The sequence below is a fragment of the Crocodylus siamensis genome, chromosome 1 (assembly GCF_052110815.1).
Source record: "Crocodylus siamensis isolate JL-2025a chromosome 1, ASM5211081v1, whole genome shotgun sequence".
Lineage (NCBI taxonomy): Eukaryota > Metazoa > Chordata > Crocodylia > Crocodylidae > Crocodylus > Crocodylus siamensis.
This window is the reverse complement of record NC_143395.1, coordinates 290,138,544-290,156,160: the sequence shown is the minus strand read 5'-3', so window position 1 is coordinate 290,156,160 and position 17,617 is coordinate 290,138,544. Positions and strand designations below refer to the sequence as shown.

Here is a 17,617-nt window from a genome sequence, read left to right as displayed (position 1 = left end):
GCTAGTGCCTTCATTTAAGAAGGAAGCAGAAGCCTTGGTCCTTGTCATGAGGGTAGACACCTGCACATTTTCTTTGAAAGAATTGAACAGGATTACTATTTATAGCAGTGGTCTTCTAAACCAATGCTTTAATGGTCTAAGCACTTGCCCAGGAAGTAGGAGACTTGGATTCAATGCCTTCTACAGCCTGAAAGGATTCAAACCCACATCTACACTCCCCAAAGAGTACCCTACCCAAAGTCTGTTGGAGACAGTGTTCATTCTCCCTCCAGACACTGGACCACAATGGAGAAAATGGAGGCAGCATCCATGGCGAGCAGGAGATAGCTCTGTACTCTGCTCAAGAGCTTTAGCTACAAGGCCATTACACAAAAGGTATATCACAATACTAACGCATACATGTTTTTAAAAATAAAGTAAGTACCTGAGAGATCTGATCTGGATGGCAGATATGCTGTGAGAGCACGTACTTGACTGTGTCTAGCAATGGTGTTTCGTCTTCTAGTTTCTAGATCCTGACTGGGCTTAAGTAAGAGGCAGGTACTGGCTGCTCAGACTGGGGCAGTTCTGAACATGAGCAGAAGCAGAACTATAGATGCCAGGGGAACTGTAAGGTCAAACAGGAAGGAGTGTCTGCAGTCCAAGGTTCTCTATTGCTGTAACCACAAGTTAGACTTCATATTAAGTTGGGGCCTCAGGAAATAATGGAAAGATCATTTTGATAAAAGTGAAGAGCATTATATCATTGAAAGATTATTTTTTCTTTTTAAAATGTCATCTGCTCCTGCTATTCAAAGAACAATCCCCATGGTTGTTTTATTCCAAGGTAAAGGAAGCCTTTAGGTAATAAACTAAAACAATGATTCTCGGCCAGAGTTCAATGGCACCGTGGGGTACTGTGAGATCCTTTTAAAGGTGCTGCAGGGTGCAGTTCAATATTAGCACTGCTAAGTGTGAGTCACAAGATAAAGCCAGAGATTTCAAATAGAAAATGATAGTTTCAAAAACATTTCTAATCTCTTGTGGTCTGCTTGAGTACCTTGCAACAACAGAGTTGCTCCATTATTTTTCCATAGTCAAAATACAAACAAAATTCAAGAGCTGACCTTTTCCAAGTGGTGTTTCGAGTCTAATGGGAGGGTGTCTTGAATCTGAAAAGGTTAAGAACCACTGCATTAAGAAAATGATTTGCTTGCCTTGAACCTTATGAACTGTTTTTATCAGCACAAAGTAGATGGAAGTTAATTTAAAATGAAACCTGGGTCTCTATCAGAAAAGTAAAAAGTTGAAAGCAGGTCTTTCTCTCCTAAACAGAAGATTTAATTTCTCTTTTTAATCTATATCATTTACTGGACCATAAAGGAGACTTTACTGTGGGAGTTTCTTCATTGCTGTGGTCCTATTTCCCTAGCAATGGATGCAATGCTGCTAACAGGACTTTGAAGCATCCTCCAAAAACCCAAATCTCAACTTGGTTTCAATGAGAATGGAAATAGGCCAATCCCAAGTACTGTAATTAGAAAATCCTGTTATTTGTCTGTCTTTGAGAAAGTATTAAGAAACATCCACATTAGTGATTTTCATTTTTCTTTCTTTAGGGATTTTGCTTCATCTATAGCCACAGGACTTTCAGTAGAAGTGTTAGCCTACCATTCCACCATGAAACAGGACTGTGTGATATGGAAATATGTATATTATTTCTGTAAACATCTTCTATTTTAAACTCTTGATACATGTCTTTAAGTGCAAAGAGTAAGCTGTTTTAGTAAATTAATGGTCTATCTAAAGTTTATGTGTAGATGATTCATAAGAGGCTAAGATTGAATCTGTATGTCAATCTAAAGGGCTAGGGACAGAAATTACGCATAAACTGCTATAATGATTGCAAATTAGTTCAAATCTGTAACACAACAGAAGTTCAGTACAGATAAGCAGCTTTCAAAATGGCCAAAACCAGTTTAAGGTAAACCTGGAGGGATGTAATCTCACACTAACTGATTTAAGTTAAATTGCTTTATTGAACTTGTGTCCCAGCACCTCTCCAGAGTCAAGTTAACTCACAGTCCCACAACATCCAAGGTGCTTTGCATCTCCCACACAAACCTCCTCCCACCCCACTTGTAGGGAGGGCAGGCTAGCCTTGATCTAAGCTGTTTGCTCTAGCCAAGCAGGGTGGTATGCTCTGCAACTTCTGGCCTGGGTCACTGCAAGCATGTGGCTGCTATTCTGGAATCAAAAAGTGAATTTCTGTTCACTTCCTTATCTACACAGCTTCAGCTAACCTGCAAAGATTGAATTGATTCAGCCTTGGGCTTTATGGCTGCTTGTACTTAGCCTAGGAAAACTCTAGCAAAAACAATTCTTCGTTAAAAAAATGACAGTCTGTTAAAAAGGGGAATAGCTCACAGTGGTACCAAAGGGGAAGTGATAACCATAACACCACACATAAATAGATTTGAGAGAGAAATTATGCTTGAATTTCACTAACATGGAAGAAGAAGTTAATCAACATTTGGAAATCTAGAAGGTTATCCTAACGTCTTATAGAAGAAAGCCCACATGATAAAAGCAAAGACAAGAACATGCAAATATAAAGGTTGAGATTTCTATAGTAGGGCAAGGAATTATGTGTAATTGAAGATGTAAGTCTGAATCTCTTACAGGACTGAAAAATCTCAACCAAGGTCCCTTAATCAAAACATATAGTCAATGGGAATTTCAGGAGAACAGCTTTAGGCTGCTTCCTCCCTCTCTCTTTGACACATACACACTGAGGAAGAATAGGAAAGCAGAATTTCAGTCTTTAAAAAGACATTTGTTTAATTTTTTTCTGTTTAAGCAAATTTTTACATTTTATGAAAGAATCTGGGCAGGAAATCTCATTTGTTATTAAAATCTTTTCTAGAACCAGCTGTCAGCTGTGCAGGTAAGCAATGCTGGAGCAAGCAGACATACTAGATACCAAAGATAAAAGGATATGCTGATTAAAATCACTTCCTCAGATGAAAAGAAAAAAGTTTTAAAAAGTTAAATTTGCTGTTCAGCTCAAGTTCCTCTTTCTTCCCCTTTCAATTCTCTGAAATGTTTATAGAAAAATATCAAAAACAATATTCATATGTTGTTTCCTCAGTTCAAGCTTTCTATCCCTCCTACATTTATGGAAATACTAAGATATACTATAAAAGATACTTTTGCAAACTACAGTTGTTTTTAAAGCATTCTGTGATGCCAAGAGATGGATGACATTACAAACAAACACAATGAACTATTTTACTTCCCAGCTACCGGGCAATAGAAAACTACTCTCCTTTTCCAAGCATCACAGAAAACAGAAAACACATAGAAACTCATCAGACAAAAAAACTTAATGTTTATACCATCACAACAGGAAATATTTTGAAAGGGCCATGCTAATCACAAGACAGACCACTTTGTGAACAGTGAACATGTGTTTACATTAGGTTCCTATTTTTAGGTCATATCACGTGCATACTGCCTGCTCATACTGTTTGTATTTTATGAACAACAAAATAATGGATTACCATTGCCTTAAATAGGTGCAGGATCTTACTTTATGCCTATCTGGCTAGATTTACCACATTCAAATTCATTTTTTCAGTAAAGAGTAAGGCTAGTTTATTATAATTATAGGTTTCTCTTATTTGTCACCCCTAGCTTTAGCACGAGAATTCCAGTCTGGCTTCCATCTCCTGTGCAAACAGGGAAGGGAAAAAAGAAGGCAATGCTTTCCTCTTTTTGTCACATGGTGTGAAACAGCAACAGTGATGCTGTGACTAAGAGATACCACTTGGAATATATGTTATAGATTACAAAAGTAATGCATTTTGTTTTAAGATTAAAGGAATTGTCCATAGCATTGAACATGCCTACAATGTGTGGACATCTGTGAAGATGACCTGTCTCAGTATGCATTGAGCTAAAGCTAAACGATGGGCAAAAATTAAACAAAGGCATTACAGTCCTTCTCACAGCTTTCTGTGAAAATAGTCCTTCTCCAAATCATACAGAGAAAGCATTAATTGACTGGGAGGGCAACGTATTGCTAGAACCCTGGCATAGACTCAGGAACTGGCAGTGAGTTTAATTATCAGATATCCCAGAGTTTAAATGCTGAATTGGCTGCTGACTTTTTTGTGATTTTTTGCAAAGCACTTTCCCTCTCCCATTCTTCAGTGGGGAATGACAAGTTTGTTTACATCTTCTCATGGGAATGTGTGAGGGATGAATTAATCAGTGTTTGCTTGGACCAATGCATCCCTATAAAAGTTTAGGGAAACAATAAGGCTAGGGATAGACATTATACATAAGCTGGTTGAAGTGATCAGAAACTGGCTTGACTCTGTAACAGAACAGACGTTCAGCGCACATAAACCAGTTTCAAAACAATCGAAACTGGTTTAAAATAAACCTGGCTGAATGCAGTATCAGGCTTAACTGATCTGGCTCAAACTGATTTATGCATTGCCTGTCCCAGACCTCTTGCTGGTTTAAGGGCTCTCTACTCCACCCAGCCAGGCTGGGCCCATCCCTCTGCTCCCCAGCTGGAGCAGGGACAGGCAGGGGTGGGGGTCTGGCCAGGGAGGGGTTTAATTCCCCCCTCCCCATCCCACCGCCGGCATCTGATGAAGCCGCCTGGAGCCAGCACCGGGCTGCCCTGTGTCTGTTCTGTTGCCACCACTGCCCCGTGGGGCAGCCAGAGGGTGGTGATGCGGTGGACACACAGGGCAGCCCAGTGGTGGCAGCTTCGGGAAGCTACACCTGGAAGTGCTGGCAGTGGGACAAAGAGGGACTTTCCCCCCAGCTTTGAATGTCTGTCCCCTACCTAAGGATTTTGAAATTACTGGGGTACATAGTACCTGTCTTCCTTGTCTGGATAAGCACCATGCCTAATCCCCAGGGGCCAAAAAAAAAAGATGTATTGCTTACCATGAGTTGAAGACTTTTGCACACATTAGCACACATTAGCTCCCTTGCTTAAAAAGCTGATTCCATGCATAACTGTTTTCTGGCCAAACTTTTTCTCATTTGTACTTGCATCAGGAAGAGAAAGAACTTTATGCACACTTTTAAAAATAATTGACTGGATTCACTCTGGCCTAGGGATGACCCCTGCTAAAGGTGTTGGGTGCACAAACACAAAAGTCAACAGAGACTGGAGATGTGTGCTAGCTAAAACAATAGCTGATGAGTTTCTGTGGGCCTCCGGAAGAAACTGAAACCTCAATTTGAAAACCTTATCATCTGCATAACTATGCATTCAAATTGCTCTTTTGTTGTTAATGGGATTCCTAACATTGTACAGCTAAGTATGCATGTGTGCATATATAACATATTTTATGGATGAGATCTACAACTCTTCTCCTACAGCATAATCTTTTCAGATACTACGGCAACTCTTTGTGGCAACCACATGAAACAAGCCTGAGGGAAAACATACCAAAGTTAGGGTCAAATGATTTGAAATGTCATATTTTTAGTTGCCTAATTTCAGGCTCATTAAAGGGTACTGATTTTCATGGGATGAGTTCAACATGCTAGGCCCATTTAGGGTGTTCTAGGTTGGGCACCCAACAACTGAGGAACACCAAATCTTGAGTCACATTTGAGAAATCTTGCTTTACATGAAATATATGAAGAGGGTTTTGCTTCTGCCTAGACTGCAGTAAATCAGTAACAAGAAAAAGAAAGCAAGCTGTACAAACATTGAGGTATATTTTTTTCTGGCTGTCTTTCTATGCACATCAAGTGCCTAATATTACACAACATCAAAAAGCCAACTTTCTCTTTTCTTTGTACACTGAGTGTGGGTACTTTTGATTTTTTATCTTATTCACACCATGACTTCCCAGTAAAATTTAAAAGCCACAAACACTCAAACTTCACATGACAAAAAAATGACTGCTGTCTTAACAGTTGTTGTTTGAAAACTAGAGGGTCATGGTTAGTCAAAGAGTCATGCTTAGTCAAAGCTATATCATACAAGGAGTCCAAAAAGGCATTTGATTTGGTCAGAGTGCAACCCAACACAAGACCTACCCTATACTATGGGCTTTATGTAGTACTTGTTACATTTACCACAGCCCTGAATTGGTGCTTAAACTTCTTTGCAATGCCTGGACAGAAATAGGTGCCTAAGAATATGATCCAAAATACAGCATACTGAGCAAGGAACTGCCTAAGGTAGACTATGGCAAATAGCTGAAGTGCCATATATCTCATACATACAACTTCATGAGATTGCATAGGGCCTCTCTCACAAAACACAGCAGGGGGAAACAAAAGCATCACTGCCTTTGTTTCACAGCAGGGGGAAACAAAGGCATCACATCCAGTGGCTAGAGCCCAAGATATGGGAGTCTTGACTTCAATTCTATCTACTATCAGAGGAACTAAGCCAGCATTTCCCAGATGAGCAGATTAACCATCTGACAATAGGGAATTCTAGGGTACACAAATACTCGCTTTACACTAAGATTTTGAAGTATGCATGGCAGCGTGGACAGGGGCCCACATCTTTCCCTGATGGGGGGAAAAATGGGTCTTATCAGAGGTGCCTGCTTTTTTGCAGACATGTGGTTTTGAAGTTCTTTTAGCTAGAGGCAGAGGCAGTAGCTTTGCTGGATTGGTTTACAGAAACCAAAGCCAGAAGGGGCCACTGATAAGCATGAATTGTGAAGCCTGCAGCCTAGGAAGTATATGGTTAAAGCACTGTCATCAGAGATAAAAGAGGCTGTCGAAGGGAAAGAAAGGTTGAAAGTTAAAGGGAGTCCCATAGGATGAATGTCAAGACCCAGAAAAGAGCGTGGGGACTTCAGAGAACTGTTGGAGAAAGGGACTGAGAGTAGGGCCCTGAGCAGAAAGCTGCTTTTGCCCAGCTTAAGATTGACATTGCAAGTGCCCCCGCCTTTGCTTATCCAGTCCCTGGCCATCCTTCTGTTACACAAATTTCCCGTGCTGAAAAAGCAATTGCAGCTGTCATCCTGCAAGAGGATCTGGCAAGTAATAAATTACACCCTGTTGCATATACTTCTTGCATGTTAACCACTCATGAGCAGCAATGGGTTGTTTGTGAAAGAGTATTTAGCACAAATACGAGCTATCCAACATTGGGAGTATCTTATTGGAATGTCACAAATCTTTTTGCAGTCAGTACACTCTCTTTTAAGGTTCATCTTATCAGAAGAAAATGGTGAGGGTCACATATCTAACACCTGGGTTGCACAATGGGCATTATGGCTGAATATGAAGTTACATTTCAGAAAATTCAAAAGCCAGCAATAGCACCTTTTGGTCTTTTGGTGCAGGTTTCTATGCATGAATGCCCTCTGCCACCTCTGTTTCATGCTCAGCCATTGGTCTCTGCAGGTCATCTGCAACAGGGCTGCTGAAAACAAAAGACTGGAGTCATTTACTGTCTTGTTTAAGCAACATTTAATTATGCCTTACAAAATTTAACAACTGCAACAGAATGGACTGAGAATAGGCCACACATGAACACCTTACAATCTACATAGTTAGAGCATTCACCCATAAGGTGGATGTTTCAATTTCTCAGTCAGCAGAGGGACTTAAACCTGACATTTATGGAAGGCATTGTCCCTTGTGCCCCCCTCACAGGAACCTAAATGATTCACAAGGAGCTAAACCCAGTGATTAAAATACCAGTAGTCTGCATTGGTTCTGGTGCTTAAAGACCTCCTTCCTGATGCTATAGCTGAGGTGGAGCTGTGATAGTAAGTAGGACTTTTCAGAAGAAGATAGCACCAGGTCTCCATGGAGGTGAGACTACTCAGCATGGAGGCTATGGAAAAGATAATGCATCCAGGGGCTGTATTGCCTTTTCTACTGAAGCTGCCTCCAGCCCATCTTCTGGGTGAAGCCCATTCCCTAAAGGGCCAGTGCCACAGAGGCAATGGGGTCTCATGCTTCCACATGAAGCCATCCAAGCCTTTGCACATATATCTCAGGATCACCATGACTAGGGAAAAATATTACACATAAACCAGTTTAAGTGATCAGAAACTGGTTTAAACCTATAACAGAACAGAGGTCCAGTGCACGTAGATCAGTTTGAAAATGGCTGAAATCAGTATGAGATAAACCTGGTTGAATGTATCAGACTTAATTGATTTGGGTCAAATCAGTTTATGCAATGTCTGTCCCAGACCCCTTCCTGGTTTAACTTAAACCAGAGTTCCCCAGCATCCCTTGCAGCCCTGGGCAGGGCTGCCTGCTCCACAGCAGAGCTGGCCCCACCCCTCTGCTCCCTGGCTGGAGCTCTGGCAGAGACTGCAGGCACAACAGTTTCTGCTTGGCTTCCCTGTGTTCCCCTACTCCACCTGCCCCACCACTCCATGTGGTATGCCAGCTAATACCGAGAACTGTCTGTGTAAGGGAGGCAGAACAAAGCCAGACAGAACAGTGTCCACTTAGGACTTTTTGGAGCTAATCAACAGTTCAGCTGGTAATTTCCCTCCATTCCTTCCTTGGGAAAAGTTGTATAAGAGCTTGAACTAATGAAAGAGGCTTTTGTTTTCTTGATGGGGTGTTAAATGCTGCTATCAACTCCCTACTGAGCTGATCAGGAGCAGTGAGGGGAGGGGATCCCTCCTTAATCAGAGCATCCTGCCAGGGCCTGGCCACACCCCCCTCACTCAGCCCCCACCGTGGCTTCTAGCCTGAGCCACTTCAGGTACATGCCTGCATTTTCTCAGTGCAAAAGGAATGTCTGTACGGTTACAAACCAGTTCAGCCTAGCTAGGTTAGACTAACCTGCAAAGATTGAATCAGTTCAGGCTCAGACTTTTTGAATGTCTGCCCCTAGCTGTTATGGCTGGTGAATTAGTCTTTTTAAAGGGGCTCCTGCCCCTTTTGTTGAAAGAACTCTTTGCCCTGCCTCTGAAGCCTGTACAATCACAACTTTGCTTGGTCAAATGTCCCTTGTTTCACAGATTCTTTTATGCACTGTTTGCTCTCACTGATTTATTTTAAAATCGTAGATTAATCAATTATAAAGAATTGTTTTTTCTACAATTGGCTTGTCCCAGTCTGTTCTCTTTTCAAGTTCACTGACTGGTGAACAGCAGATTAGGCCCCAGGCCATGATGTATTAGACATTTTGGCTGTATCTTCTTTCAAGTGTCCTGCAACAGACAGACTAGAACAGAGAAGAAGGGGGTAAATTCTCTCCTTATCCCTATTAGGGGCTTAAAATGAAAGGGGCGGGGGAGTGGGTGGAAATCACAAGAGATAGACATGGAATTCCAACTTGCAGTTCTCAGTTCCTGCCCCTGTGTTTTGTAATGCACTCCACATAGTTTGCAGCTTAATCAGCCTTTCATGCATTTTAGAGCATCCATCACAGTAGGTAAGTGGAAAACAGATGTATTGCAAGTATTTCAAATATTTTGCTGGCTTATCTCTTACTTTTACTCTGGCCTTCCATTGAAATATGTTCAATATCAGGAGCTCGGATTAAAGACAATATATACAGATAGCACATTTATTCCAGCCACCTGCTCCCAGGGGTATTCCCTTTTAAAGCTGGGTCCCCAACCCCACTTCCTTTTCAGACCTATTTATGCTTTCAGAAAAGCTTAATGGGACCTAATATACATGAAAATCCAGCTCACTAAATCATATGGCAGGATGGATCAGCCAAAGCACTCTGTACCTCAGATATCCTCTGTTAAATATCATTAGACTCCCAAAAGGCACGTGGAGCAAGGCATGTGGAATAATAGCTCTGCACATGCTATATAACTCAATACAAGACCTCAGCTACCTTTCACAACTTCCTTTCACTTCCCACAGTACTAATGTATAATTAGAGCATATTTAAAGGGCTAAATCCAATTTCATTGTGTATGCCTAAAATGCAAGGATGCATCTAGGTAACTGCATTTTGTTGCACTTGCAAACAGCTTGCAATCTAGCTCTGCACACACAAAACTGTGTGCACCCACTCGGCATTCTCTGTAGGGCTATCATCTAGCTAGCACCTGAGTGGCACAATAGGATTACACTGAGACGTGTGCAAATCCTTACATTTTAGTTGGGAAGGAGAGGAGGTAGGGCACCGCACACCTTTAAGCCCAATAACATTCTGGCACTGTCCCTAAGGAGAAGAGAGTCAGACCCTAGACGCCGCTCATTTAGATGGGAAGTATCTTACGCTTCCTAAGCCATTATTCTAACTACCACAGGCCAGACAATGCCTAGAGCCCTCTACAGGTCTTGTCTTGAAGTTGACCTATTAAGTGGCTGAGAGAGAGAAATACATTAGTTAGTGGTTTTTGGCTCAAAAAGAGAAGAGGGCAGAGTTACTTTAGGAGACAAACTTGATAAAATTTCCCTTCTCACCAAAACCACTACCACTGAGTTTTCACAGACTTCTTTCTTTCAAACATTAAATCAGCTGGGGAAATGAGCTATTAAACCATTCCCTGTGGATCCACTTACTCGGGAAGAAAAACAAATAGACTAAAACAAGGAGAGAAATTATAGTATAATGTTCAGTCATGAAACAGCGCATCAAAGAGTTAAAAAGAAGGGAAGAGAACTAAGGAAGTAATGATTGCTTTTGAATGTATTGCAAATCTGAGATAGGTTTCGGAACATACAGAACAAAATGTATAGATGATTAAGGAAAGCTAATAAAGTAAGTTAATTTGTAGAGCTAATAGAAATGGTAAGGTCCACTTTGGCAAATGAAGTCCAGCAGGTTAACAAAATAACAGGTGCAAGTTTTTCACTCATGCCTGAATCCTAAACCAAAGAGATAATTCTAATAGTAAGTGTTAGCCAGCTTCTCTGGTTTTTTCAGGAACTTTTTAGGAAAATTAATAATATTTATAGATGAATACATTTTAATATTGGATAAAATACAGAATCAGAGGGAATCGTTAAGATCCCTTATAACTGACCTCAGCATTAGTGTCCAAAAGTCGGTTGGACTGCCATTGTCAAACGGGCAAAAGCAGAATGCTTTTAGGAGTAGTTGCATGCTGATATATGTTTGTTACAAAGATGTTATAAGCTCTTCTGCAGCAAGTTTACTGTATACGGCTTTGTTCCCACTAAGGAAATTAGTAATTTCTTGCCATTGATAATGATTCGGCTTCAGGAGTGTTAGTCTTAATATAGCTGTGCTGTTTTAACACCATGCTAAGAGCATTAGAATTCTCAAAGCAAATCTAATCATCACAGGCTTCAGTCCTGCTGTTGGGTTAATCTCTATCTCACATTGATAACTACAATACCATAGTACAAATGATGGGAAATGTCTAAAAAATGTCCCTAGTTTTGCATCAATAGAGAAAAATAAAATAAGCAGTTGACAGAATTGAGATCTCACTTTTGCAATCTCTTAGGCTCCGATGTACAAATGCATTTTGAAGCTTAGGTGCCATTAGTAGCACCCACATACTTAAGTTTTTAAGTTTTTACTCCTGGGCAATCCCACAGTGATATTTACATGCATAAAGTTAAGTACGAGTATTTGGTTTGCGGGATAAGGGCTTAAAAGGCAGCAATTTAAATCCATCTATGCTCGGCAGATGTATGACAAGAAAAACACACTTACACTATGTGGCTTCCTTGGTAGAGGGACTTTCATTTACTATATGTCTGCCTAGTACTGAACACAACAGGACCCTAACCTGTTTAAAACTTCTTTGATACAACAGTACCAAATAACAATGGCCAGCATTATCCAACTGTTTTTAAACCAAAGTCCACTATGAATTATATGGCAAGACATTCCTATCTCTCCAAAGGGACAATTCTTCAGAATTGACCTACCTATACTAAGAGAAAACACCTTCACTGAAGAGAATGTCATACAGAAGCACAACCGTATGTAACACATTGTCAATCCAGAGAAAGAGAGAGAGAGAGATTATGGCCATGTCCAGACCCATTGGAAGTCTATCTGCAACATCACACACCACACATGTAGCTGTTCCCTGTGCTGCTACCTTGCAGCCCAGGAGGTTTTTTTTGACCCTGGGAAATCCCAGGGACCCAGGTAAGGCTGCTGGGGTCAACACAGTTGCTGGCCCCAGCCTCCCCTACCCCATCCAGGGTAACCTACCACATGCCAGAAAGCACGTGGCATGGGCATTCCCTGGGGACAAGTAGCAGCAGCACAAGTCTAAACTCATTCCCACTGAACTCAGTAGAAACTTTGCCAGTGAGAGAAACTAAACTCCTAAAAAAAGTCTATTCTAATTTTGTGTATAATGCTTCTTTCCTACAACTGAGATTTCTGATATTAGCCAAGATAGGGTAGTTATTTGCTGTGGGTTTACTTTATCACGCCCCAAAATGTGATTTTGTATTAATCTGACTCTAATATTATTATTATCTAGTATTTATAGTCCAGTGGCTTTTATAAGACAGCCAGGTTGGGCCTCCATTTTGCTAGGTGCTAAGGAAAGATAATAAACAAGAAGAGTTCCTCTTTCAAAGAATGTATAATATAGCTATAAGTAAGTGGGTTGGGGTGGATGGAAGCAACAAAAATAATTGCACGGAAACTGTGTTGAGCTAGGCACAGCAATAATCACACAGGAAGTACACAGAGTCTGGTTCAAAGAAAGATTTTCTGTGTCTCTTCACCCAAGATAAAAAAACAGAGATGAGTATATTTAGTTAGACTGTATACTCCTATATTTAGGAGACTGGATGCACACTTTGCTAGGGTTATTTAACCCCAGCAGTCTTTCCTGCCCAAAGCAGGGGGCCTTGGACACGATGATCTCATGAGGTCCCTTCCAGCCCTAAACTTATGTGAATCTGTGCATCTGAGTTACTCTGTTGGTGGACTACAATGTGGGGGTTTGAGAGTGGTGGCACAGAGTACAGGACCTCCTAAGGTGCCTTCCAGTACTGTTTTTATGATGCTTTATGGACCAACACAGTCTAGAGGTCCCATTGAGCATCTAATGCAGGAGTGGGCAATTATTTCGGACAGATGGCGGCTTACTGAGTTTTGGCAAGCCATAAAGGGTTGCATGACACGCAGCCAGAGGCAGATAAATATACATTTTCTAAATTTTTAGGGGCCCTGCAGGCTGCATAGAATAGCCTGAAGGGCCACATCCAGCCCACAGGCCACATTCTGCCCACCCCTGATCTAATGGATAAAGATCAAGCAGCAAAAGGCAGTTACAGAGTACCTACCTACCTGCTATATTAAGGGTAAAGATATGACATGCTGGTTTATATAGTGCTTCACATAAGCCACCAAACACTGTCACATAATAATGATTGTTTATTAACAACAGGGGCTGGATGGAAGCTAAGGTGAAAAGATCTGTAGCTTGTTGTGTACTCCCCCCAGTTGCTGGCTAGTGAAAACCATTTTGGAGTCACATTTAAAGGTTTGCTAGTGTGTGTTTATGTCCTTTATTCTTCTCTTGAAGCTCCCTTGATATGGTATGGGTGGGCACAGACTAGAGCAGCTCATCTGCTTTACTGGCTGCTTTAAATTGCATCAAGATCTAGTTCAGTCATCAAGGTTGAAAGAAGAAAGAAATGTGGTCAGAAAAGTCTATGCCCTCCTTCATCCTTCAAGAGAAAAATAGAAGACATAAAGGCATATCAATAGAGGACAGAATAGCAGAAAAACAGAATGTCCTCTATGATGGCCACCCTAGTGGCACTCCTTACCCTCCAACAGGTGTCAGTGATGTCATTAGCTCCTGCAGGAGAAACATCTGACCTCAAAATCAGGTCTTCACTTAGAATTAAAGGGCAAACTAGGTTTCAAAAGCTTAGTTTGATAAGGCATTTATTTGTAATTGTATAAGGTACTACATACGGTATTTAACTAATGGCTTTGGCTCACAAAAGGTGTTTTGTATGATATACCTTTATTATATATGTACCTATAGTATGTATGTGTGTGTGTGTATGGATATAAACATACATGCATACTATATGGATGTACACACACATACACAATTTTTATATTAATATAGTATATTGTTATAGATCTGTATCATAGTTTAGTTCAGCTAATAGTCTTGATCTGGCTCCAAGAGGACTTTCAGTGTGTTGTACTAGCATTCATCTTCTGGCAGTGGCAAAAATGAATGATCTGGATTTTGATGAGAGGGGATGTTTTGAAGACCTGTAAGACTACCATTTATTACTGTTCTGCATAATTGGAGGACCTAGTGGGGAGGAGGTTTCTAAAAACACAGATAATACAGATAAAACACAGATAATATCCTCCCTTATTTATTGTTCAGAAATGCCTGAGATGTTCTGATACTGCAGTGAAGGCACTCCTGTATGAACTTAGATACATAAATGAGGGGCTGAGGAACCTGAAAGCCAGGGTTTTCCTGGAGACATTAGGTGGGAAGACAACTAGAGACATGTCTACACTACAGTGGCAGTGTGTTCCGGCTGGGATGGTGGAAAGGTCTTGAGCACACATTATGCATGCACTTCCATTGACATACTTCAAGCTTAAAAATGCTACCTTGAGGCTTCTCAGGGCGTTTCTCCTTGGCCTCAGGCATGCTTGAAAGTGATCATAAAGCAGGCTCATCATGCATTAAGGTATTGACAGTGGGAGGAGGTAGGCAGGACACTCAGGAATGTCCTGATCACTTCAGTGTGCACCTGCTCTAGGAGTCTTGATATGCTGTCTTAGAGCTGGGCACCTTGGAAACTTTGGGAGTTGGGCTTCTGACTCCCACCTCCTACTTATTTGCCAGGCAGTCTGTGGGTTGGCTCTTAGGAAACCAGACAGGTTTGAAAACATGCATTGCAGGCAGAGGTCCATCAGCAAATCTCCTGGCTTTTGTTAGAATTTGGTTGTAATTGCTGTGGTCACTTGGAATGCTTTGATTTCCATGAGCTGGCGTTTTTTTAGACGATTGCAAAATGTTTGGCTTTTTCCATTGTTCAGTGCGTAACCTCATGCAATATTTACAACACATTCATTTGAATACTGAATTGCATGTTTCCTCATGGCTATTTCTACACTGCTTCTTTCTATGGCAATGTAGAGCTTTCCTAATATTGGGGAACTGACTTTCACAGCATTTCCACATGTAACGTGTGTAGGGGGGATTCTCATGACCATTTTAATATAGGGAGCTGGGGTGCAAAGAGCACGAAATGCCTAGGACCTGATTTTTTCAGAGTGCTGAAATTTCTATAGCACCTTATGGTCCCAAAGTGCTGCTTCTATTGACTTCACTTGCAGCTGTGAGTACTCAGCCCTTCAACACATCAGGCCCCAGGTGCCCCATATGAGGAAGTAGAAAATGAGGAACTCACAATTTGCAGCCACCTGTGGAGGAACCTGGTGACCTGAGATCATTGTGATACTTTATTTTGAAGCACCTGGCACCAGATGAACCTCCTAAGTGAGGGGCCAATGGGAGAGCCAAGCCCCCTCAGACCACAGTCTGAAAGAACCAGCATGCTCTAGCTAATAGGAAAATTCAAAGGATAGAGCTGAGTCTTCAGTCCCATGCTCCCCTCGTCCTCCCCTGTTATCCTACTCAGGCCTACAAGGAGGAGTCTCTACAGACCGGAACCTGCCCCTGAAGTAGCGAGGTGCCTAAGTTTGAGCACTTTGTACACATTTTTGTTGTTATTTTGTTGGTTTTTGGATTTGGCTTTCTCCAGCAGCATGCATGATCTGTGGGGCAGAAGCAGCAATAGAAGTTTTCAACAACATGGCTTAAAATGTGGTATTCTAGCATGGACAAAGAAATCCATTTTCCCTGGACCTTGTTTTGAAAAATGCTAGAAATATTTTTGCTGAACTTTTCTAAAAATATTTGTTATAAAGCAAACAATAAGCAGGGGGAAAAAATGGAATTTGAAAGAGCTGTAAGCAACTGACTTCTGGGTCACATAATAGAAACAGTTTGACAACTTTTGACAACAGTTTGACAACCTGGAGGATATGTACCACTACGGGCACTGCTACATCACTCATCATCACTCCTTTGGTGTTATTTCCCCATCTTGAATGGATTCCAGCAGGTTTCTACATAACTGCTGGTGATAACTGATGTTAGTTCAGTTGAACATGTTGTGTGCTAATGGGGAGAACAAGGATTTACCTGGTAGCCGTGTTTGTCTGAGACAAAAAGACGTACAAAAAACTAGAATTCTTGGTTCCAAAATGATACCTTTTATTAGACCAACTGGGAAATAGCAAGAACATTGTCCTTTTCTGCAAGCTTTCGGGATCAAAGTCTCTTCATCAGGCTCTGGGAAAAGTACAGATGGTACAAGATGGTAAAATGTCCCCATAGGTAGGAAATTAACTTCATTTTTGCATAGAGGGAGCTGAAATAGAAGGCTGTCCCTCTCATGGACCCAGAGGGAGACAGCCTTCCATCTTCAGCTCCCTCTGTGCAAAAATGAAGTTTGGTTCCTACCTATGGGGACTTTTTACTATCTTGTACCATCTATACTTTTCCCAGAGCCTGATAAAGGGATTTTGATTCTGAAGTCTTGCAGAAAAAGGACAGTTTTCTTGCTATTTTCTAATTGGTCTAATACAAGGTATCATTTTGGAACCAAGAATTCTGGTTTTTTGTATGGGGAGAACAAGCGCACATACAGGAGCATTTTGATCAGTTGGTTCTAAAACACTGGCTTTTCAATAATGTTGCTTTAATCACTGTCTCTTGGAAATTGTTCCTCAACCTTATAATGGTAGTTATTTAACCATTTCTGTAATGTTTAACTGAAATAAATCCTTGCTCAATTCCATCCTTAAAATGCCATGCTCTAGAATACCCCCTTACTCGATTAGTAACTGTCTATGTAATATATATAAACTATTATGTATGAAAACTAGCTAGAAATAATGCAATCCTTTCCACCTGAAAAAATGGGTTCAGCTTACGGCAGCTCCCTAGGGAACTGGTCTTTTATTGATTGGAGCTGATACTTCCACAAATAGATTTTACTCTGTGTACCTGTGTAAAGTGCAAGAAAGAGCGGGGGAAAGTCTTTACAAATAATCTATGACTGAGAATCATAGTTTAAAAAAAATAAAATTTCAAGATATATCCAAGTGCAAAGAAGCATTGAGACCACTTGCTAGCAGAGTTTTAGAATGTGGCACTTTTTAGAAAGGTCAGCAACCACAACCGAGACCAGATCACTGAAAAAGCTGATCGGCCAAGAGGTGCTTTCTTCTTGTCCTTTTGAATGTATCCTTTTCTTGTGTTCATATTAGTTGGAATGAGCATGTGTTCTGGAAGTGTCTGGTAAAGGACTGTGTGAAGAAAGGAAATTAAAAGGTATAATGGAAGGCATGCCTCCCCAGAAAGGGAGAATCAAAGTTGTGGTCTTCAACGTACCATGAGTTTTGATAATGAAAAAGTATGTGTTTTGGCATTTACAGTTTTGCATCAACTGTGTTGTACCTGTAGTCACCTTAATTGCTTTACAAGGAATATCTCTTATATGTGTATTCATTTTCTAGGTATGGCATTTTAATGCTTAATTCCAAGTTTGTTTCTAGTGTACGAACCTATGGAGCTATAATTAACTAGAGTGCATCAGCAGCTAACGGTTAACTCTTCTCTACTGTAGGAAAGCATCT

The 17,617-nt window shown here is 40.9% G+C and overlaps 1 protein-coding gene across 4 annotated transcripts in view; it reads right to left on the bottom strand.

The window, feature by feature from the left end:
* Positions 1 to 17,617, bottom strand: part of LOC149874594 (P2Y purinoceptor 8-like) — a 52,324-nt gene that overhangs the window by 31,843 nt on the left and 2,864 nt on the right. Inside the window, exons 2-3 of one of the 4 annotated variants that reach the window (XM_090064314.1) lie at positions 7,306 to 7,405; positions 1,107 to 1,151 (exon numbers count right to left, since the gene is read on the bottom strand). The exons of 1 other annotated variant lie outside the window; for it this stretch is intronic. The gene's annotated coding sequence lies outside the window, so the exon portion shown is untranslated. The remainder of the gene's footprint in view (positions 1 to 1,106; positions 1,152 to 7,305; positions 7,406 to 17,617) is intronic. 2 more of the 4 variants (XM_090064331.1, XM_090064322.1) reach the window with 2 other exon arrangements.